The 22,986-nt window shown below is 44.5% G+C and overlaps 1 long non-coding RNA gene across 1 annotated transcript; it reads right to left on the bottom strand.

The window, feature by feature from the left end:
* Positions 1-362: 362 nt before the first annotated feature.
* On the bottom strand, positions 363-22,528 carry LOC116577984. The gene is made up of 3 exons (XR_004280687.1): positions 22,507-22,528; positions 17,643-17,647; positions 363-437 (listed from the first exon to the last, which is right to left on the bottom strand). It is a non-coding gene; the product is annotated as an uncharacterized LOC116577984 (long non-coding RNA).
* Positions 22,529-22,986: the final 458 nt, after the last annotated feature.

Genomic DNA, 22,986 nt, shown 5'->3' with positions numbered 1-22,986 from the left:
TTCCATCTTTTTGTATCTTCTTTGATTTCTTTCATGAGTGTTCTGTTACTCCTTGAGTACAGATCCTTTACCTTTTTGATTAGGTTTATTCCCAGGGATCTTATGGTTCTTGGTGCTATAGTAAATGGAATCAATTCTCTAATTTCCCTTTCTGTATTTCTATTGTTAGTGTATAAGAAAGGAACTGATTTATGTACATTGATTTTGGAAGGATGACTTTCAGAGCACTGCTTCTCAAACTTTCACATGCATACAAGTCATCTGGGATCTTTTTTTTTTTTTTAAGATTTTATTTATTTAACAGACAGAGACCACAAGTAGGCAGAGAGGCAGGCAGAGAGAGAGAGAGGAAGAAACAGGCTGCCTGCTAGGCAGAGAGCCCAATGCAGGGCTTGATCCCAGGACCCCGGGATCATGACCTGAGCCGAAGGCAGAGGCTTTAACCCACTGAGGCACCCAGGCACCCACCTGGGATCTTCTTAAAGTGTGGATTCTGATTCAGTAGGTCTGGCATCACTAGGTCTGGGATCATCTTGAGATTGTTCATTTCTAATAAGCTTCCCATTGATGCTGATGCTGCCAATCCAAGGACCATGATTTGAACAATAACCTGTTAGAATTCAGTGTCCCTCTGATGCCCGATCATGGGAAGTACAGAACAAACATACCTTCATTTTCAGCAGGAAATGAAAGGCATAGATTCGAAGTGTACATAACACATAGGTTGACATACGATGGGCATTTTTTTGTTCTTATTTTCCTTGTTTCTCATTCCCTACTTTCATTCTTCTACATACTCTTCTATATCTTCTCAAGACCCTCCCAGGACAAGGTGAACCATAAGCAAAATTAAAGGACAAGGTTTGAAAGGGCCCTGCATGCGTGGTATATCCCCAGTCTATGTCTCCATTGAGGAAGTGTTTCTCTCCCTGCCCCAACTTATGTTTTTAATTATATTTCTCTGTAAATTTGTTTTCAAGTCATTTTGTACATATGTGAATGTTCTGTTTCTATCAACTAGATGATACTTTTTTCTTCTTTTTTTGGATGGGGACTTTCTTTTCTTTTCTTTTATTTTTTTACAATCCCACTGATCCTAGAATGCTTGTCTACACATGGGTGGTGCTGGCAGTGGTGGTTGGGGGAGGGAGTGGGGTTGAATGTGCTGTCTAGGAAACACCACGACCTCTAGCTGATGAACAACACATGCCTCTATTAGTTGATAGGACTTTACTGTGACCAGATGTTCTACAGTTTCCCCAAAGGTCCTTGCTTGGGGTGGTTAGGATTATGGGCCTGAGAGACCAGTCCTCAAGGCATCATGTGCACAAGGGCAGGAGATTAAATTCTAAGCCCTTTGAGGGGGAAATCACCAAAATCCAGAAGGTTCTTTGGAATGTGAAACATTCTTCTTTGAGTCTCTTCCACCAGCGAAGGCAGGAGCTGTGGGGCTTTGTGTCACAATCAGAAGGGATCCAGTGGTGGATGCTTTCCTGGAAGACAGGGAATTTGGCTCTGTACCCCACACTGTAGATGGATGCCCCAAGGAGACAGGGGTAAGACATCCCATAGGCACAAATCTCTACAGAATGGAGCTGATCTCCTTAGGGCTGGCAAGCCCACCTGGTCTTCCTTGCTTCACTGAGCCCACGCCCTAGGAGCATGAGCTTGGATCCAGGAAGGGGCTATCCCTTTCCTAAACAGTACAGAACCTCCCAGGGAGCCTACACTCCTTAGCCTTTCCTCTCCTCTCACCACACCCACCACCCTGACTTTGGGACTGATGCAATGGCTCGCTTACTGCTCTCTTTGTCTGTGATCTCACCGTCTTCCAGTGCACCAAAATGTTGGTGGAGGGATGCAGCTGAGGGGTGAATCTGGCCATGTCAAATGCTTTGAGTCCTTCAGCAACTCCATAAGATCAAATTCTCCATCTTGACTTCCAAGGCCCTGCTGCTCTAAGCCACGATGGGAGCACCTGCCTCTGTCACTTTGCCACCTGCACAGCATTTCCTCCAGGCAAGCTGGCCCACTTGTCTGTGAGCGTCCTAAGATTTTCTCTTGTCTTCATCCTCCCACAGGCCCAGTCCTTGATCTTGATACCCTTTCTCCCTAACTTCCCAGGTGATTCATTCTTATTTTTAAGCCTACCCTGAAAGCATCTCTTTCTCTAAAAATATTTCCAGGATTCCCCTAAACCAGGCACACACTTCCATACCTCCTCAGCTTTGATCTTGGCCCCAACGACACCATCTTTTAATTCTCCATGAACTTCTTGGTCATGCCGGTGACCAGACTGACTCCACCCCATACGCAGGTGATCCAAGAGTTTGTACCCGAAGATTTTCTGAACAATAGTAAAATAAGTCGTTGACATCTGCGTTGCGGGCTGGGTCCACAGTGATTCTGGTGACTCATTACAAAGAAAGGCCCTTGGAAAGAAATTAAGAACAGAGCTTAAGGATTGCCCTTTTCACTAATAGGGGATTAAATAAGAGGACCCTGCCCCCAACACGCACACAGCCTCTCCAGCGAGCTCTTCTCTACAGGTACTAAGTCCTCAGTTTATCAAGAAAGAGCGTGGCTCTCATGTGGTGGACATGCTGACATTTGCATAAGCTGGGTCTCTGGGTTCCTAGACAGTAGCTACCCTCATGGGACAGAGCGAACACCACAGAATCCTTCTTCTGAGGACCATGAGGGCATAAAAAGCCAGGGGCTTTCAAGTAAGAGGGAAGGGAGACCATCCTCCAGAGGGATGAGGAATCTGTTTCCATCACCCTGGTGTTTCTCCAAGAACTTCACAGAAGTTTCACACAGGAAGAGTTCCAAGTCTATTATTAATAGGAATACGGTGTGCGTGTGCAACTCCTTGGCAGGCGTGCACACTTAGCTCCGGACTTTTCAATGACCTAGAGGTTTGAGACTGTGCCAATCAGTTAGGCTTCTGGAAAAACTCGCTTTGAAAAACTACAGGGTCTTACTTCAAACAGTAATGTTTTACATGTTTCCTCCCCTCCCTGCTCACGGTGTTTGAATCATCCAGATGGAGTGGCCAAGACAAAACATGGACTTTGGTTTCTGTCAGTACCTGAGGACCATTCCTTTTCTTTTTTTAAGAGAGAAAACTCTCTCTAATTGTTTAGCCATATATGTATTCCTTGACTCCCAGTCATCTGTTTCCTTCTACCTAGTTGGACAGGCTCATTAGAGCCAAGGCTGCTGACTTGCTCCCTGGTTAGCCCGCACCAATGAAAAGTGTTTTGTGACCGTTGCCTGAACTCTTAATCCCGGACAAGAACTTTGCAATCTAATCCCAGACAGAAGCTCAATCCAGTACTCTTAATCACACCGTGCACACATGCCTTAAACCCACTAGGCAGAGAAAATGCATGATTCCCCATAATCTTCTTCCTCTACTTGCAAAGCCCGAAGAATGCTTTTTGCTAAGCCCAAGAATGTTTCTTGCTGGTTACGTATATGAAGTTAAGTGTGGCAGGAAATTCTGACTCAGCCAGTTTGGAGGATGGTGAGTCATCGGCACAGCATGAAAGCAGTCACACCAAAATATAAGACCATATGAATCAGCAGCTCTTACCAAATATGGCACATAACGATATAACGATACCCCTGACACCATCCTTCATCTGCGCATATCCCTCATTCTATCTCTTTGGAGCGATCAGCTGAGGCTAAGAGATAGGTGAACTTCAAAACCAACCCAAGGCTGACGGGGAGGTGAGCTGAAGATGTCAGTCATTCAAGATGGTTTGTTTTCAGGACTTCTTAAACTCAAGGTCAAAGAATGTCACTCATGGCTTCCATCGTTCCTTCACCTTGGTTGATCCTAATGAACACTAATGCTACAGTGGAGAGCAGAACTTCCCAAACTGTGATGTGCATGCACATCCCCAGGGGGCTTGTCCAAAAGCAGATTCTGATATAGGAGGTCTGGACAGGGGAATGCAGTGCTGCATTTATGGCAAATTCCCTATGATGTCCATACTTCTGGCCCCTGGACTACACTTATAGGAACAAGGCTGTAGAGAGCCTGACCGTAATAATCAAGAAACTTATGGCAGAAAGGAAGGAACAAATTTAAGCCATAAAAGAATACAATTGCTTTGTTGAGTTTTGCCCACCAGGTTGCCATGACTCCAAGTAACTAACTGCAGTTGTTGGGAGACATTGTATATTTTTTCCGAAACCATATTTACCCAAGAAAAATAATTGTCTAAATCTTTATTTTCTAAACCATGCACCGATGACCACAAAGGAACTTCAGCTGAGAGAATTTTGAGAAATGCTGATTGCCATCAGCCCTTCCATCAGTCTTGGAGACTCAATGCTCACAGTCACAATAATAAAGGTTCTGACAAGTCCTGCATTAAAAAAAAGACTGGTTTAACTCCCCTCAAACTGCTCCTCAAGCTTATTTGGTCATGAAATTTTTTGTTGTTGTTCTCGAAATGATGTTAACTCCCAAAGCAACAGATTTTGGTGGTGCAGGGAAATGCTGGTTTGATTCACAAGGAATTGCCTGACTGTAGTGGAGGAGAACATTTTCATCCCTGCAAGGCAGAATTTCTGCTCTTTCTGAATGTGCCATGTTCCTCCCTGCCTTCAAGTTATTTGCCCGTGCAGTCTCTTCCCCCCCGGTGAATAGATCTGTTTGCTTCCTTGATGTTACATTACATGTTGGATTAACTTTGTTGTAGCCTATATTGCTGGTGCCTAGAGATTGGCCAGGCCCTTTGAAAGGTTGCTGAATCATTCATCCAGCAGCATCCTGGTGGGGGATTAATTGGGTGCAGCTGAGGTTCTGCGGGTGTCAAACGCCTTTGTTACTATGATGCGGAAGTGGCCCATAAGCACTTAAAAGTTCTTGGAACCAGGAAGTGCCCTTAAGCTGGAGGCTTTGGGCAGCCTGTTATAACTAAAAAGGGGGGCAATTAGAAAGGCAATTTTTAATCCATTTTTCATTAGAAAAACAATATTACTCCAGAATTAATGGGCTTCTGTTTAAAATAGTTGTAATTAGAGGATGAGGGAATGGATTATCAGAAGATGATCACAAGTCAATTAAAAGCTAAAATACTCCTCTGTCCCCAGGCCGGTGGGGCTTTTTGCTTTGCTTTCTAATGATTTGTATTTATGTTACGGGAAATACAATGTTGACTTAGTTTTGGAAGTATAATGCATATTGCTGTTCCTTCCTAAGATTTTACTAACTGCCCGAGAGCAACCTCTCTGTAGTGACTTGATTGCACTGGGAAAATGCGTACGCCCCCGGTGATGGAGAGGAATGCACCGGTAAGACACCTCACTTAATTGCCTGACCCCCTCCACATTTCTGCATCTTACCCATTCCTCACAGCCCCCCTCCAGTCCTGACCTCTGTAGGGAAGTCTCCAGGACTACTCCTGGCTCTCCCTCCAGGGATCTCACAGTGACAAACGGCTTCTACCACACAGGTGAACCGCGAGTTCAAAAACATGTCACATTTGTTAGTCTTGGCTTGCCTTGTTGACAGAAAGCTCCTCCAGGGACAGAGCTTATCCTTTGATTGTAATTTTTTAAACTGTACAAATCAAACAGTGGACATTCCCTTCCCCCCACCCCAGAATAGTTTTGGATGTTTATTTTCACATACAGGGGATGAGGCCATGTATATCTGTATCCCACTTTGCATTATATCTTACAGACAGAGGCACACTAGTCATAGAGACGCAATCTTTTTTAAAAAGATTTTATTTGAGAGTGTGTGCACGAGTGCACAAGCAGGGAAGGGAGGGAGAGGGAGAAGCAGACTCCCCAAGAAACTGGACCGGGGCTCGATCCCAGGACCCTGGGATCATGACCTGAGACAAAGGTACACACTTATCTCATTGAGCTGCTCAGGTGCCCTGAGATTTTTTTTTTTAAGATTCTATATATTTATTTAAAAGAGAGAGAGAGAGAAAGAGAGAGAGAAAGATATCACAAGTAGGCAGAAAGGCAGGCAGAGAGAGGGGAAAAGCAGGTTTCCTGCTGAGCAGAGAGCCTGGGCTCGATCCCAGGACCCTGAGACCATAACCTGAGCCGAAGGCAGAGGCTTTAACCCACTGAGCCACCCAGGCCCCCCCTTGAGATTTTTTTTTTAAAGATTTTATTTATTTATCTGGCAGAGATCACAAGTAGGCAGAGGCAGGCAGAGAGAGAGGAGGAAGCAGGCTCCCCGCTGAGCAGAGAGCTGGATGCGGGGCTGGATCCCAGGACCCTGAGATCATGACCTGAGCCGAAGGCAGAGGCTTTAACCCACTGAGCTACCCAGGCGCCCCCTGAGATTCTTTTTTAACCAGTATATAGATTCCATTGCATGGAGGTCCTTTAAAAAAAAAAATTCTTATTGAAAGACACTTAAGTTCTTTATGAATTTTGTCTTTTGCTTCTTTTGTACTCCCCATAAAGCTAGTGCTTTGCATGCTATTGAAACAGGTGGGCCGGTTCCTTCCCAGAACGTGGTCTTGTGATGCAGGATCACAAAAAGATTTTCAGAATACCTCCTCGGCTCTCTTAGAGGAGAAAAAGGATGGGTTGCTCCTTTCGGCCAAACTGGACATGAGCAGTACACAGGTCTGGGCAGCAGCAGAGAGACCAGTAATACAAAAGATGGGGGGTGAGACACCCTTGAAGTTCCTATCTGCCAGATCAGGGGTTCCTGGGGAGGGCGAACTGGTGCATGGAGGTCCCGCAGCTGCAGGGGACACAGTCTGGTCCTCCCTGTGCAGCGGGGTTCTGAGTTCATCGGAGACGTGCCTGGAGCAGGATGGAACCCTTGGAGTTGGAACCTCTCTGAGGCACTCGCATTGCTCTGAGGTTCTCTATCGAAATGGGGAAGAGAAAGCAGGAGGAAGCGGGGAGGGGCAAGGTGCCGAGGACGCCCCTATGGAGCTTAGAGAAGGCTGCAAGATGCGGGGGGAGGGGGGGACGCTGGAGGTCCAGGGGTGTGCTCTGTGTCCAGTAAACCCATACCAGAAAAATGTAGAGAGTTTTGGATGTTCAGCCGTTCAGGAGTGCTGGATTGGAAGGAAATGATGCAAATTATTTACCTTGTTGATAATCTCTCCCTTTTACCGACAAAACTGCAACGTGCAAGTTGTGCATCTTCCTGGGTAAACTTTAAATTTTGATGGTGGTATGAACAGCAGGTTCTCCTGAAACAAAGAATTTCGGAATTAGGGGGATAACTTTGTGGGTTGGCATTTCACAAGGCACCCATTCAAATAAGTCAGCTAGATTGTGTTTTCACACGCACATACACCTCAGCCCACAGCTTATTGTCACATGTGATTTTTTGTTATTAAATTTTTTTTTAATTTTATTCATTTGAGAGAGATACAGAGACAGAAAGAGCACAGCAGGGGGTGAGGCAGAGGGAGAGGGAGAAGCAGACACCCCACTGAGCTGGGAGCCCAACGTGGGACTCGATCCCAGAACCTGGAGATCATGACGTGAGCTGAAGGGAAATGCTTAACCATCTGAGCCACCCAGGCGCTGCATACATGTGGTTTTTAAACAAGATCTCTGGACGATAATCTCCGGGTGCTGCCAACCTGGTTTCCTTCCCGTTGGCATAAAATGCCCCAAAGTTTCTTTCTGTCATTTTTGACTGTGTTCCGATTTACTGATAACTCCTCAGTGCACAGCCTAGAGTGAAACAGAAATACAGTGAGTGTATTTCAAATAATGGGATTTTCATGTACATGCTTCTGGGATAACGGCCCCAACTATGCCCCTGGGAACAAATTAACGGCAAAGGTTTGCATCAGTGACTTGGATTTCCTGCTGAATTTACTTTGAAAGAGCAAATACGTGTGGAATGAAGCTGCTTTGTAGGTTTCCTCTTTATACAAGTCCTGCCTTCTGCCTTAATCACCTGGATTGACTCTCTAAAAGCACAAATGGATGTAGTTCACGGAAGAGCGTTTCGGAAACATGTGCTTTTCCTGTGATGATGTGTAATTAATCACCTCCAGGCAAGGCAAACAAGTCAAGGTGGCTTTTAAAGCCTCTGCCAGTCTTTCTTCTTCTTTTCCTGTCTTGTGCTTGTCAGAAGACTCTGTGCTTGCCTCTGATTTTTCTCTGCTTCAAGCCTAATGTGATCACAGAGGTTTCATCAGAGGCTGCTTTGAACCCCCATTCTCTTCTCCAGATGCAAAGGCCACATCTACGTGACAATGGACACAGGGATGAGAAAAGGCAGCCATGTGAATCTGCGTGTCCAAGGGTCTCGGCAACACTCTTCCTCCCTTCCCCTTCTCTCTGTGCCCAACCACGAGGCCCTTTATGCAAAGCTTATCGGTTAGTCTTGTGCCATCTGGTAGCCACACCTTCTTCCAGGGAACATTCCACTCTTGGCCATCCATAATGGGATAGGGATTCTCAGAACACATCTGCAGCGAAAGCCCCATTTATGAGGCCCAGAAAAGTTCTGTTTTCTGATGAGATGACTCAAAACAATAATGCACAGATTGGAAAGATGTGGGGGCGGGATGGAGGTGGGAACACTCGTGTTCACTCATAAATCACTGCCTGGTATTGACAAGCCAGAAGTAAGTATCTTCCCTAAGTAGTTGCTGTGGATTGAATTGTACCCTCCCCCAAAGATGCTGGGGTCCTAACCTGACCTACCTGTGAATGTAACCTAGTTTGGAAAGAGCATCTTTGCCTACCATCAGCTTATGGTGAGATCATTAGGGTGGACCTGATTCAACATGGCTAGTGTCCTTTCCAAGAGGAAATTGGATCACAGAGACAGGCATCCACCCATGGAGAAGGCTGGGCAGGATGAAGGCAGAGGTCGGTGGGATGTTTTACAATCCAAGGAACAATTAAGATTGCCAGAAAATTCCCAGAAGCTCGAAGAGAGGTGTGGACCAGATCCTGCCTCCCAGCTTCAGAAGGAACCAGCCCCTGAGCACCCGGTGAATGCAGATGTCTATCCTCTGGAATTTGGAGACATTAGATTTTTATTGTTCTAAGACCCATATTGGGGGTGGGTGGGGGGAAGGAGGACAAATAGAGGGAGAGGGAGGGGGAAAGAGAACCAGAGAGAGAGAGGAGACTCTCGAGAGCCCTCGGACGACCAGCCTTGGCCAGAATTGATTCTCACCCTTGCCTTGCAGGTGCACCTGTGCGTGTCTCTTCTTGGCCACTTTAAAGAACAAACTGAGCTCATTCTTGTAAAGCTAATGAGGCTTCTGGCAATGGAGGTGGATGTTCAAGAGGGTTCAGAGAATGGAGTTTGGGATTTGCTGTCCTGAATGCACCAAAGTGCAACATTGGTTGCTTGGCCGGAGGTGAAGGAAAGCAGTGCAAAGGGAGAGACTCTGCCTCCCCACCCTGTCTCTCTCCTCTGCGTCTCTGTTTGATTTGGGACTTATAATAGGATAATGGAAACTAAAAGCACTTTTTTTTTTTTTCCCTGGTAAGATCTAAACAGTAGCAGCCGTAATATATTATGCCAGAGCACAAACGCTATGTTAAGAGAAAGGGGAAATGATGTATTTTTAAAGAGCTCTTATTTGGTTCTAACTTAAAAGCAACAGTGTAAATTTCTTTCAAGTAATGTTGCCTTAATTATTCATTTTCCTTGGCACTGGTTAAAGAGCCAAGTAATGACTTCTGTCTCTTTATATTTAGTCTATTATTGTTTGAAAAAGGCCAGAGGAAGGCCAGAGCAGAGCAAAAATGATATTTGCTTTTTTTTTTTTTTTATTACCAACCGCCTATGTAAAGGGTAATATAATCACCAGCAGCTGAGAGACAATGACATTTTTATAGACCTTCTGGCAACACTGGAGTGTGAAAGAGCCTGATAGGTATTTGGCTTTCCACTCTGTTCTTTCAACTGCATTTCCCATCAGACTCACTGCTGGGCTTGCAGCTCGAGGCCAGACCCACGTCTCCCTCCAGATAGCATTGTAGGAGCCTGACCAGCAGCTGTGTGTTTAAGTTTGGTGATTTTATAGATGGGGACCAAGGACGAATGCCTGCAGGACCCCTGCCTGCACAGTCCTGGAGGACCCTGGTCCTCGTCCGTGGGACTTAGCTGGATTCTCATATTCCTTGCTGATTTCAAAGCTGGAGAACGTTTCCATCGCACCGGGATCCTGATGGCTTATAATTTGGGATGCTCGCGCTTTAAATGTGGTTTTTCTGTGGGGTCATCTGAAAACTGGTTTGTGCACGAGAACCCATGTTGCTCCTTCTTTACCTGGGAGGAATCCGTGTGAGGCGGCTTTCTCCTCACCCCATGATCTAGGGAAGCTCCTGCTTTATGGGATCTTTCCAGGCTGTGCAATTTGAGATCTAGGTGGACAGTCCAGGCGTTTAGAACTTTTCAGCTTCAGGGGCACCTGGGTGGCTCAGTCAGTTAAGCCTCCCCTTCGGCTCAGGTCATGGTCTCAGGGTCTTGGAATTGAGCCCCGCATCGGGCTCTCTGCTTAGCGGGGAGCCTGCTTCCCCCCTCTCTCTGCCTGCCTCTCTGCCTACTTGCAATCTTGCTCTGTCAAATAAATAAATAAAAATCTTAAAAAAAAAAAAAAAGAACTCTTCAGCTCAGTCAGGAAAACAAGAATCAGATTTGCACTGTGAAATCAGGCAGTTCAAATGTAGGACAATTGACACGGGTCCCCATTTTCTGTTTGCTCTTTAGACCTGGGGATGGTGTCAGGATGCTCTTTCTAGCTTCTGAGAAGACAAACATTTTCTTCTGCTGCTCCTGGTGGGCTATGGAGTCTTAATATTCTTGTGTAAGTTATCAAAGATGTTTTGCCTTGCCTGTGCCCCTGGAACATGGGGACCAAAAGTTAATGGGAGAAGCCGGACACGAAAAGATACAGCAGTAATAAACACATGAGCTAAAATTAAGAATATACACTTTCATAAAGTTGGCCCATTTATTACAGGGACTTCCTTTCGTTTTGTTCTGTCTCCTTAGCTATTGGTTGGATTATCTGGGAATTTAAAGTTGGGGCTCTTGTGCCTTTGGTGAGATCAATCCCTCCTTGGGATTCTGTGGGGAATGAGAAACGATGCTTCTTTATCTTGTCATAGGTATTCAGAAAGGATTTGCTACCCATTTCCCTTCCTACAATAGTGATAGTCCCTCTTTTTAAAAAAAAAATTATTATTTTTTTATTTTAATTTTTAAAGATTTTATTTATTTATTTGAGAGAGAGAGAGAGAAACAGAGAGAGCATAGGTGGGGTAAAGGGCAGAAGGAGAAGCAGACTCCCCACTATGCAGGGAGCCCAATGCAGGACTCTGATCCTGGGATCTTGGGGATCATGACCTGAGTGGAAGGCAGACACCCAACCAACTTAGCCACCCAGGTGTCCATGATAGTCCCTCTTGAAACCAGACATGGAAGTCTCATCTGAATGGAAGCTGAGCTCCAGTGGGCTTGGCCCATGTCCTCAATTAATTCTGCCCAAGGAAGTCACCTTGGTTAATGCAGTTGGGTAAGACTTCTACCTACTCTTCCCTCAGAAAATTATTAGGAATCAAGTTCTGAAATAGAGATGCTTAGATCAGAAAAGTAGTTTGAAACGACGCTCCTTATTACACAGTTGAAAAAAATCTGAAGCCTAGGGAGGTTTAGTGACTTCCACTATGGGGCTCAGGTAAGAGGAGGAAGAACCAGAAGTAGCACAACTTGCCCGCCTAGTGCTCCCACACTGTTTCTCAACCCTCCTGATCCCACCCACTTCCTTAAAGTCAAGTGTCTGTAGGTGACATCACTTTCAGTGCCCCCTGACCTCAGTTTCACTGCCTTTAATGGATACCTCGATCTCGCATAGGGCAAAGATGCTAGAGATGATAAAAGAATTTAGTTGTGATGATCACTACTGAACAAAACAAATAAACAAAAACCAAAAAAAAAAAAAAAAACACACAAGCAAACAAAAACAGGAAGTGCCCAAAATGCTTGATCCTTTCAACTATGGTTGCAAATTAACTCTAGCACAGGGTTTGGTTTTTAACTTCCGGCAAAATTGTGGCCAATGGAATTATTTGCTTTTCTCTTGAGATACTTCCCTTGTGCAAAACAAGAAGTTTTGATCTGTCTAAGAGGCATTTCATCGTCCTTGCTCATTATCCTACCTTCTCCAGCTTCATGGGAGCTGAACACATGTGCATTTAGAAAGAAGTGTCCTTGAGAGAGATACCTGGGGCCGTCACATTCCTGATTTCAAATGGCGTTACAAAGCTATAGTAATGAAAACAGTATGGGACAACGGAGTGTTATTCAGCCATAAAAGAGAATGAGATCTTGCCATTTTCAACATGCATGAATCTTGAGGGTTTTATGTTAAGTGAAATAAGACAGGCACAGAAAACAAATACCATGAGATCTCACTTATTTGTGGAACCTAAAGCAAACCAAAGGAAAAACCAACCTTGTAGATATAGAGGAGAAATTCATGGGTGCCAGAGGTAGGGGGTTCGGGGTGGGGGGGTGAAAGAAACGAGTGTTTGTGGTCAAAGGCAGAAACTTCCAGTTATAAAATCATGGCGACATAATATACAGCAAGGGGATGGTCATTAATGATACTGTGTTATATATTTGAAAGTTGCTAAGAGAGGAGATCTTAAAAGTTCTCATCATAAAGAAAAAATATGTTTAACTATGTGGTAACAGATGTTAACCAGATTTGTTGTGGTGATCATTTCACAGTACGTACAAATATCAAATCATTGTGTAGTACACCTGAAACTAATACAATGTTGTCCATTATACCTCTTAAAAATAAATAAAAGAAAGAAGTATCTTCCTGTGTACGCATGAGCGTGTGCGCATATATGGATTCTGTTGCTTAATGGTTAGGAGGACATTGTTTCTAAGTACTTGTTTTCTATAAATCTGGTTTTACTGGTGGCTTTAAGCAAAAAGCAAAACAGCAACAACAACAATAATAAAAAAAAAAACAATACATCTACATGGGTATAGGAAATTTTGGTAAAATATAGCTTCCACCTGTGTTGGTTATTCTTGGTTTAGTTCCCACCTCCGTATCCATTTTCTACCTTCCCTGTCCACTTCTTTGCTTAAGGAGACTAACACCTCAGGGTTCTGGAGGCCAGGCTCTAGTAAGCTGGCTTCTGACTGTGTTCAGCTCCTGGAAGTTGCCTGCCAGAGCTCAGAGGGCAAGTGCAGAGAGAGGCCTCATCTTCCTTCCTTTCCCATTACTGCCCTGGGCTCTACTTTGGACCAGTGTCCCTCCATGACCACTGCTCCTGCTGGGCCACCCCCCAGAGTAGGCATCAGCTTATTTTTTTCTAATTTTATTTTATTTTTTCAGTGTTTCAAGATTCATTGTTTAGGTACCACACCCAGTGCTCCATACAATACGTGCCCTCCTTAATACCCACCACCAGGTTCACCCATCCCCCTCCCCTCCAAAACCTCAGTTTGTTTCTCAGAGTCCACAGTCTCTCATGGTTCATCTCCGCCTCTGATTTCCTCCAATTCACTGTTCTTTTCCTTCTCCTAATGTCCTCCATGTTATTCCTTTTGCTCCACAACTAAGTGAAACCATATGATAATTGACACTCTCTGCTTGACTTATTTCACTCAGCCTAATCTCCTCCAGTCCTGTCCATGTTGCTACAGAAGTCAGGTATTCATCCTTTCTGATGGACGCATAATACTCCATTGCATATATGGACCATAACTTCTTTATCCATTTGTCTGTTGAAGGGCATCTTGGCTCTTTCCACAGTTTGGTGATTGTGGCCATTGCTGCTATAAACATTGGGGTACAGATGGCCCTTCTTTCCACTACATCTGTATCTTTGGGATAAATACCCAGTAGTACAATTGCAGGGTCATGGGGTAGCTCCACTTTTAATTTCTTAAGGAATCTCCACACTGTAAGGCTGTGTTGCCCTTCTGACCTCCTATGTCTGCCACATAAAATACAGGAGACATAGTAAACTTTACATTTCAGGTGATCAATGAATACTTTTGAAGTGTAAGTATGTGTAACATTTGGGACATTTATCTTAAAAAAAAATAGTCATTGCTTTTCTGAAAGCCAAATGTAATGGAACACCTTGCATTTTTATTTGAATCTGGTGATCCTAGGTCTGAGGGTGGTTAACAAGATGCCCCTCCCCCCACATCACCCATGCTGGCTGCCATTGCTGGCGTCCAAGTGTTTCTCCTGTCCCTTCTGGTTCCTTGAAATGTGCCCGCAATTCTGTGAGCATTCCCTCCGTGGAGATCACTATAAACTGGACTAGAATCTGTTTCCTTCTGGAACCCTGACTGGGTCTGTTTCCTTCGGGGACCCAGTGTCCATACACAGCTGGCCAACATTAGCACTGGGCAGACGCCTGCTCTCAGGGCTCCAGGTCCTAAGATAAACTAAAACTTTCAGGCAACCTCTGAGTGAGCGAGTAAACCTTCTGGAATCAGGATGAGTCTGGGCAAGGGGAGGAATGAGCCGAGGGAAAACACCTTGGGCTGCCATCTCCGCTATACTCCGGGACTGAATTGCGAGCTATACTCTGTCCCTTGGGACAGAGTCTTAGCTTTTCAGCCCTTTTCTGTTCTAAGATAGCCATGAGAGCTAAAGCAAGTATTTTCTTCCTTCATTCAACAAACGTGGCTAGAACCCTGCTACGGGCCAGGCTTCCGCCAAGATGCTGTTCTTTTCAGTCCACTGTGATCCTTTTGTATTGGAGACTCTTGATACATTTTCAGGGACAGTCCAGTCTATGCAGTGTTGAGTCACTTTCTCTTTGCTGGGTCTAGGGATCACGGCATAGTTTTTCAATGAAATGCATTCTCTCTCACCAAATAGGTGAGATTCTGACAGCTTGTGACAAGTCCTGTTTATTGCCTGAAAATTGAGAGGAAATTCTATCCTGCTGGCCACTCCCTCGGGTTTTGGCTCAGTGAGGGTATGGTAATGATTCCCATTTAAAATGATGCTCAACAAAGGGCTTTGTTCCCAAAGCAGGAAGCTGTGTAGGTCAGCAAATCCTGCAAGAAGAGGTAAGGAACAAGCATAACCCATGTCTGAGATTCTCTTTGGCTTAATTCCCCCAATAACATATTCAAATATGCACAGAGTTTTAAAGTAAAAAAAAAATTATTATTATTATTTTTTGGTCACTAAATTCATCAAGCTTGGAAACTTTCCAAAGCAAGGAATATATTTCCGACATTTCTGTATCCTCAGGACCCAACACAATGGCTGGCATAACAGATGTATCTTGAATTTAATATAAGTAGCTTGTATCAGCAGGGAAGTGGACCTTGCAAAAGCCAGTGAATTCTCAGATGGCTGAGTCTGGTGCTTAAGTTCCAAGTTTTAACTTTATTTTTACAAAAGATTTTTATTTATGTATTTGAGAGAGAGAGAGAGAGAGAGAGCACACAGGAATGGGGAGACAGGCAGAAGGAGAGGGAGAAGCAGGCTCCCTGCTGAGCAGGGAGCCCAATGTGGGACTCGATCCCAGGACCCTGGGATCATGACCTTTGCTGAAGGCAGATGCTTAACTGACCGAGCCACCCAGGCACCCCTATTTTTATGTTTTAAATCAATTCCATTGAGGTATAATTTACATGCAATAAAATGCACCCTTTCAGCACAGAGCCTGATGACTTGGCAAATCCATACATGCATGTCACACACTTCCTAATCACGATGCTGTAGGACTACAGAGTTCTTGTCTCACAGAATCAAAGAACAAATCTTGAAGACACAAAAGGGTCAAGTGCAGTGAAAATTTTTTAAGTGAAAGTGAGAGCAGAAAGGAAAGGAAAACTCTCTAGCATAAGAGGGGTCCCAAATGGGTGGCCCCTGAGGGATTTTAGGTCTGGTCTCTTATTGAGAACTGACCAGGAGGCTTGTGGTCTTGAGATGCTTGTGCTTTCTTGGCTTAATCAAGGACCAATGATAATACACTTAATGACTTACTTCTTTGAGGTTTGATAATTTTCTGTGATTACAGTGTAGCCCCCCAAGAAAAACACTCCCTAATATCTGGGACCAGGTGGTCTGGCCTGTTCCCTTACCTCTTGTTCACTCTGGCTTAGCGCATCTGCCTGCCAGGAATAGTTTCAGAGCCTGGTCAAGAGTCCCCAACCTCTCCCTGCCTGTAACTTAATCCCTTCCTTACTCAGAGATAAGTCTCCATCTCCACCACCCCCCAAATTCCTTGGTGCCCCTTTACAGTCCGCTCTCCCCATGTGACCATTTTGGATGGAAAGTTGTCTAAAACACACTCCCTCTGCTTCCTTCCACAAGGATATTGAACATGTAATCTAGTGACCATCTGAAGGCTTCATTATGAACGTCAGTCCTTGTGTTATCTTGGGAAGTGTGTGAAAGGATTAAAATATTTTGTGTCTTGGGATGCCTGGGGGGCTCAGTGGGTTGAGGGTCTGATTCTTGGTTTTGATTCAGGGTCATGATCTCAGGTTCCTGGGATGGAGCTCCATGCTGGGCCCCAAGCTCAGTAGGGAGTCTGCTTGACATTCTCTCTCTCTCCCTCTGCCTCTGTCCCTCTCCTGTCTCTCGAATAAATAAATAAATAAATTATGAAGTAAATAAACAAATGCCTTTTAAAAAATATTTTACCTTGTACCTAAATGAGCCTGAAGTGCTTGGCTTGGAGGATTTTGTTTGCCTCTGCAAAAAATTCACATCTTTTCTCTCATCAATACCTGTTACTTTTATGCATGTATCATTTTTTGTTTTTAAATCTGTGTTCCTGTTTTTAGCAGCATGCCTGCCCATTTTCTCACAAGCTTCGTCAAATCTGTGATGCGGTATAAAACCGGATAATCCATTTTACCAGAATTGCTTTAAAACAGAAGCAAATAGGGTATACCTATGAATAAATGGGTCCGGATTTAGTGCTCGGACTTGGTGGGATGTCTCTGTTCAACTATCTTTTTTTCATCGTTCTGTTCTCAGCTTTGGATATCTGAAGCCTCAGGTTTTCAGCCCCACATTGACTGACAAGAGGAAACAAAATGTTGTCTGTTTCCTTGGTGGTCTTAGAGGAACCAGAGGGCTAGGCTGGTGAGCATTTTTTACTTCCCGAGGCTGAATGATAGAGTTTAGAGCTTTCAACCCACAGAATGTGGACACTTTCAGTTAAACTGTATCAGCGTTTTCTTTGAGAATTCTGCAATAATTGTTTCGCATCAACTCTTCTGGCTCAACAGTTTTTTTTTCTTTAATTTTAATTTAATTTTTTCAGTTTTCTTAGATTCATTGTTTATGCACCATACCCAGTGTTCCATGCAGTACGTGCCCTCCTTAATACCCACCACCAGGTTCACCCATCACCTACCCCCCTCCCTTCCAAAACCCTCAGTTTGTTTCTCAGAGTCCACAGTCTCTCATGGTTCATCTTCCCCTCTGATTTCCCCCAACTCACTTCTCCTCTCCATCTCCCCATGTCCTCCGTGTTATTCCTTATGCTCTACAAGTAAATGAAACCATATGATAATTGACTCTCTCTGCTTGACTTATTTCACTCAGCATAATCCCCTCCAGTCCTGCCCATGTTGATACAAAAGTTGGTTTTTCATCCTTTCTGATGGAGGCATCATACTCCATTGTGTATATGACCATAACTTCTTTATCCATTTGTCTGTTGAAGGGCATCTTGGTTCTTTCCACAGTTTGGTGATTGTGTCAATTGCTGCTATGAACATTGGGGTATAGATGCCCTTCTTTTCACTACATCTGTGTATTTGGGATATATACCCAGTAGAGCAATTGTAGAGTCATAGAGTAGCTCTATTTTTAATTTCTTGAGGAATCTCCAGACTGTTTTCCAAAGTGGCAGCACCAACGTGCATTCCCACCAACAGTGTAGGAGGGTTCCCCTTTCTCCACATCCTCTCCGACACTTGTTGTTTACTGTCTTGTTAATTTTGGCCATTCAAATGGCTAACAGAGACATGAAAAAATGTTCATCATCATTAGCCCTCAGGGAAATTTAAATCAAAATCACATTGAGATTCAACTGCTTTTTAAAAATACGGTAACACCAAGGGTCTTGTCTGGTATCCCATTAAAAGAATCTCTAACAGGGCAGATGTCTCCCCTTGGCTTCTAATCTGAGCTGCCCTTCTTTGTGTTTCTCAGAAGCACCCCCCCCCCCACCCTGAGAGCTGTTGTGTAAGTGTGTGTTTGTGCAAGTGTGTTGATTGTGTAGTGAGTGCGTGGTTTTGGCCACACTGGATGGGCTATAAGAGGCCCCCTTGGGACACTCTGTATTCCATGTAAAAATGGCAGGCTACCAGAAAAGCAGAAAGTCAATCAGGTACTTTCCAAAGGAGCTGGGGAAATGTGATCGGGGATCGCTTCTTGATGAGTCAGCTGTGTGTTAAGGAGGAGACACTCCGCGGTGATGCATAGGCTGTAAGCCACAGCTGGGCTCCTGTGACTTACTCCACATGGGGAAAAGGGATTATCCCGCCCTTGCCTCTGAAGCTGGTGCTGGCCTGACCTGCCTGAAGATTCAGACAATGGAGAAAGACTTGTCACTCTACTGACGTGTGGGCTCTGAAGAATGGAGGTGGGTGGCCAGTGGTCACTGTGGCTGTGGCCATTTGCATTCATCGTGGAGCATGCTGGTGTGTGTTCAAGGAGCGTCTGTGCGCCCGTTTGGAGAGCAGGAGCCCAGGGGGTGAGAGGGAAAGAGGTAAAAACCAGAGTAACAAAACCTGAATATACTTGGGGAAAAACACATTTGTAATGTTATTCCTAACAGATAAATCAATGAGATTTTCGATCATTTCAGATGCTTTACCTAGAAGGTAAATGATATCATTTTCATCTGAGATGCAAAGTAAAGGTAGACTTTTTTCCAACATTTTGTGTAATTTTCCTGAAAAAAAAAAAAAAAAGAAGAGGGATAAAGGAGCTCCTTTGTAATGGATAATTTTTGGATGGATTTTTATCTCGTGGTTGGTAGCCATGACCTCCACTGTGCCCTCAATGTCTCATCCTCCTTCAGAGCACTCATTTTATTTTTTGGTCTATTTGCCGACTAGCTAGTGCCTCTTCCTCACTAGGACTTAAGTTCTGTAAGAGGAGGCATTTGGTCTGTCTCATTTCTTCATCTATTCTTAATGCCCAGGAAGTGCCTGGCCCAGAAGGACCACTCGATAGATGTCTGTTGAATAATCCAGTGAATATGACGGCAGTTTCTCTTTCTTCTTTGAAAAATATTCATAGTGCTAAAAATCTGCCTACAGAAGTAAAACATTTTTTTTTAAATGAAAGGTATTTAGGCAGTATAGAGAGTAAAAGAAAACTAAAAACTGACCCCAATTTCTCCATGTGGACACAATAACATACACATTTTGACATCTATTTCTTTTTAAAGGTTTTATTTATTTATTTATTTGAGAGGAAAGAGAGAGAGAGAGAGATACAGAGAGCATGAGCAGGGCAAGAGGCAGGGGGAGAGGGAGAGGGAGAAGCAGAGTCTGTGTAGGGCAGGGAGCCTGATGCGGGGCTTGATCCCAGGATCCTGGGATCATGACCTGAACGGAAGGCATACACTTAACTTGCTGAGCCACCCCTGTGCCCTTTGATATCAATCTTTTTTTTAAAGATTTTGCTTATTTATTTGACAGAGAGAGAGAGAAAAAGAGAGAGAGATCACAAGTAGGCAGAACAGCAGACAGAGAAAGAGAGGGAAGCAGGCTCCCCTCTGAGCAGAGAGCCTGATACCGGGCTCGATCCCAGGACCCCAAGAACATGACCCAAGCTGAAGGCAGAGGCTTAACCCACTGAGCCACCCAGGGGCCTCTGACATCGATCTTTTTGATAGGTTTTTCAAAGCCTTCATTGACTTATGGAACAGGGATTCAGTGAGCCTGCACTTTATCAGTTTATCAAGAGATACCTCCAGTGTCCCAGCAGCCTAGTCAAATCTCACAATCTCCTTGGAGCAGATGCTTGTGACTCTTCTCTCCACACTTCAGTGGCCCCACACGGGTGTGCACATTGGTCCCAAGGCCCAGCCTGGAAATCCCAGTCTTGGAGCCTGGACACAGAGTACTCCTGAGCTAGTTCTGGGAACCAGGTAACTGAGAGCAGTGACCTTGGCTATCAATGCTTTCAATGGGACCAAGTAAGGCTTAAATAAGAGGTTTTGGTGGCAGCAACAAGACCAATGGCAAACACAGTCTAGGTCTTCTTAGTGAACTGGTCACACTTTCTGTTTCTCTCTCTGCCTGGGTTTTTAGACTATATTATAGGTGGGTGGGGAGGGGGATGAGGCCTCAAGAAGGAGATCCTGGGAGCAGCTAGCTGGACAGTGCAGTTGGTTAAGCTTCTGACTCTTGGTTTCAGCTTAGGTTGTGATCCCAGGGTGGTGAGACGCAGCCCCACAACGGGCTCTGCTCTCAGCACAGTCTGCTTGAGACTCACTTTCCCTCTCCCCCACCCACTGTGCACCCTCTCTTTCTAAAAATAAATATATAAAATCTTTTTTAAAAATTATTATTATTTTTTTAAAAAGAAGGAGGTCCTGGACTTCTTGACAATGTGAGCCCCAGGGTCTCCACCAATTAATTGGTCTCCTACAAAGATTAAATGGGTCACAATCATAGTCAGATTGGAAAAAAATAATAATCAACTTACTTCAGTTAGTTTTCATTTATTTTTAAATATTTCTAAAGACTTCTGAAAATATAAAGTCTTCCTTGGATTAATAGAAGTTTCTGACTTAACACACTTACAAAAAGATAAAAATTGCACAGAGTAGAGAAGACCTGCCAGGCCTAGAGTCTTAAGTTCAGTTCCCCAAGGGAACGCTGAGACAGAGATTCCAAAGCAAGTTACAAACCAGAGGAGGCTCTTAACTACAGGGAACAAACTGAGGGTTGTTGGGAGGGAGGTGGGGGGATGGGGCAGCTGAGTGATGGGTACGAAGGAGGGCATGTGATGTAATGAGCACTGAGTGTTATATGCAACTGATGGATCACTAAACTCTACCTCTGAAACTAATAATACACTGCATGTTAATTAATTGATTTTAAATTAAAAAAAAAAAAAGTTTACCTTGGAGGTGATTCCCGGAAGCACCACTAGGGGTCAGTGGAAGTCTGACAGCGCAGGAAAGGGAAGGAAGCCATTGCAGGTGGATCCTGAGCAGGACTTCAACAGGCAACTGGGGATCCCACGGCATAGAGTGCACTTGGCACCTGACAGATGAGAAACCGGAAGCTTTTCTCACTGACGTCCATGCCCATGGTCATTGATGATTGGTTGGGGACTGTCAACATAGCCTGCCCAATGCAGAGGCCAGATAAAAACGGCACGGTGCCAGAGAAAGCCAGATGTTGCAAGAGCTTGCAGTTAAGAAGCCATCGAGCTGACTCAGAAAGATGAATGCCTGCAGAAGGACTGTGGCCCAGGCACCAAAAGCATCTGTTACACCTGGAAAATGGTTCTCCTTCCCCAGTCCTACCGGGCAGCTCTCAACAGGAAGATACTGAGTCTGGCTTGTCTGTTTTTATTTATTTATTTGAGGGTGAGGCAGGGTGGGGCAGAGGGAGAGGGAGAAGCAGGCTGCCCGCTGAGCTAGGAGCTCAATGCATTGCTCGATCCCAGGACCCTGGGATCATGACCTGAGTCGAAGGCAGATGCTCAACCCACTGAGCTACCCGGGTGCCCCATAGCCTGGCTTGTCTGTTAATTAAATGCCATTTTGATCTCCCTTCCTTGCTGATAGCCTCCTTTAATTGCTTGCTCTGTTCCTGGGTTGGGCTCACTCGGACGCAGCATACTTTTCAGGTATGTTGACAGAAAGCAGGGTGTCTATAGGTAATTGCGATAATAAGGAGACCATCATTCTGGAAGTGGAAGTCTTTCATGTAATTCATTCTGGGGCAGAATCGTCTTTCTTCCCCTTTCAACCACAGGCATCTCTCTGTCTGTTGTGGAGGTCTGAAAGTACCTCAAGCTGCTTTAAGAATCTTTTAGGACCCAGTGTTGCCCATGCGTGCTCTCCTCTAGCAAAATTCCCCAAAGGGGCTCGTTTTCTGGTTTCATCTTGGAGGCAAAAATCAGCTGTTAAAGCCAACCTCTCTGTTGAGGGTGGGAGGGCAAGAGGGATAGGAGAGTCCTGATAATGATAGCTTTCTAAAATGGGTTTTGTAAGTAAAATATCCTATAACTTCCTGGGGAATCACTCCTCTTGTTTTATTCATTGTGTTGGGGAACACCTGGCACTTTGGAGTTCTTCATCAATTGTTACACTTTCCTTTTACCAAGAAATTACAATTTCTTTGTGTGTGTATGTGTTTTTAAGATTTTACTTACTTATTTGAGAGAAAGAGAGAGAGAGCATGGGCAGGGGGAGGGGCAGAGGAAGAGGGAGAAGAAGATTCCTCACTGAGGAGGGAGCCTGATGCAGATCTCAATCCCAGGACCCTGGGATCATGACCTGAGCTGATGGCAGATGCATAACCGATGGAGCCACGCAAGCACCCAAGAATTTACAATTTCTGTTGTGTTGTTGATACACTTTTTTATTTTTCAGGGGTTTAAGGTTATTATGATTTCAAATATTTATAGATCTTCCTCCACTTACATTGGAGTTACAACTGGACTATCCCATCGTAAGTAGAAAATACTGTCAGTCAGAAATACATTTAATACACCTAACCTCCCAAGCTTCATAGCTCAGCCTAGCCTACCTTACATGTGTTCAGGATATTTACATTACCCTCCAGTTACGCAAAATCATCTAACATAAAGCCCTTTTTAGAAGCTGACAATCTCATTTAATTTGTTGAATACTGTACTGACAATGAAAAATGTATTTTGGAGTAGAATAGTTATACAAATATCTATTGTTTACCCTCATGGTCATGGGGCTGACTTTGGGGTGTGTCTCGCTGCACCTGCCCACCATCATGAGAAAGGATTGACCACTGCTAGCCTGGGA

This window comes from Mustela erminea, chromosome 18 (assembly GCF_009829155.1).
Source record: "Mustela erminea isolate mMusErm1 chromosome 18, mMusErm1.Pri, whole genome shotgun sequence".
NCBI classification, from domain to species: Eukaryota; Metazoa; Chordata; class Mammalia; order Carnivora; family Mustelidae; genus Mustela; species Mustela erminea.
Note: the sequence above shows the minus strand (reverse complement) of the source record. Positions and strands in the feature narration are given on the sequence as shown.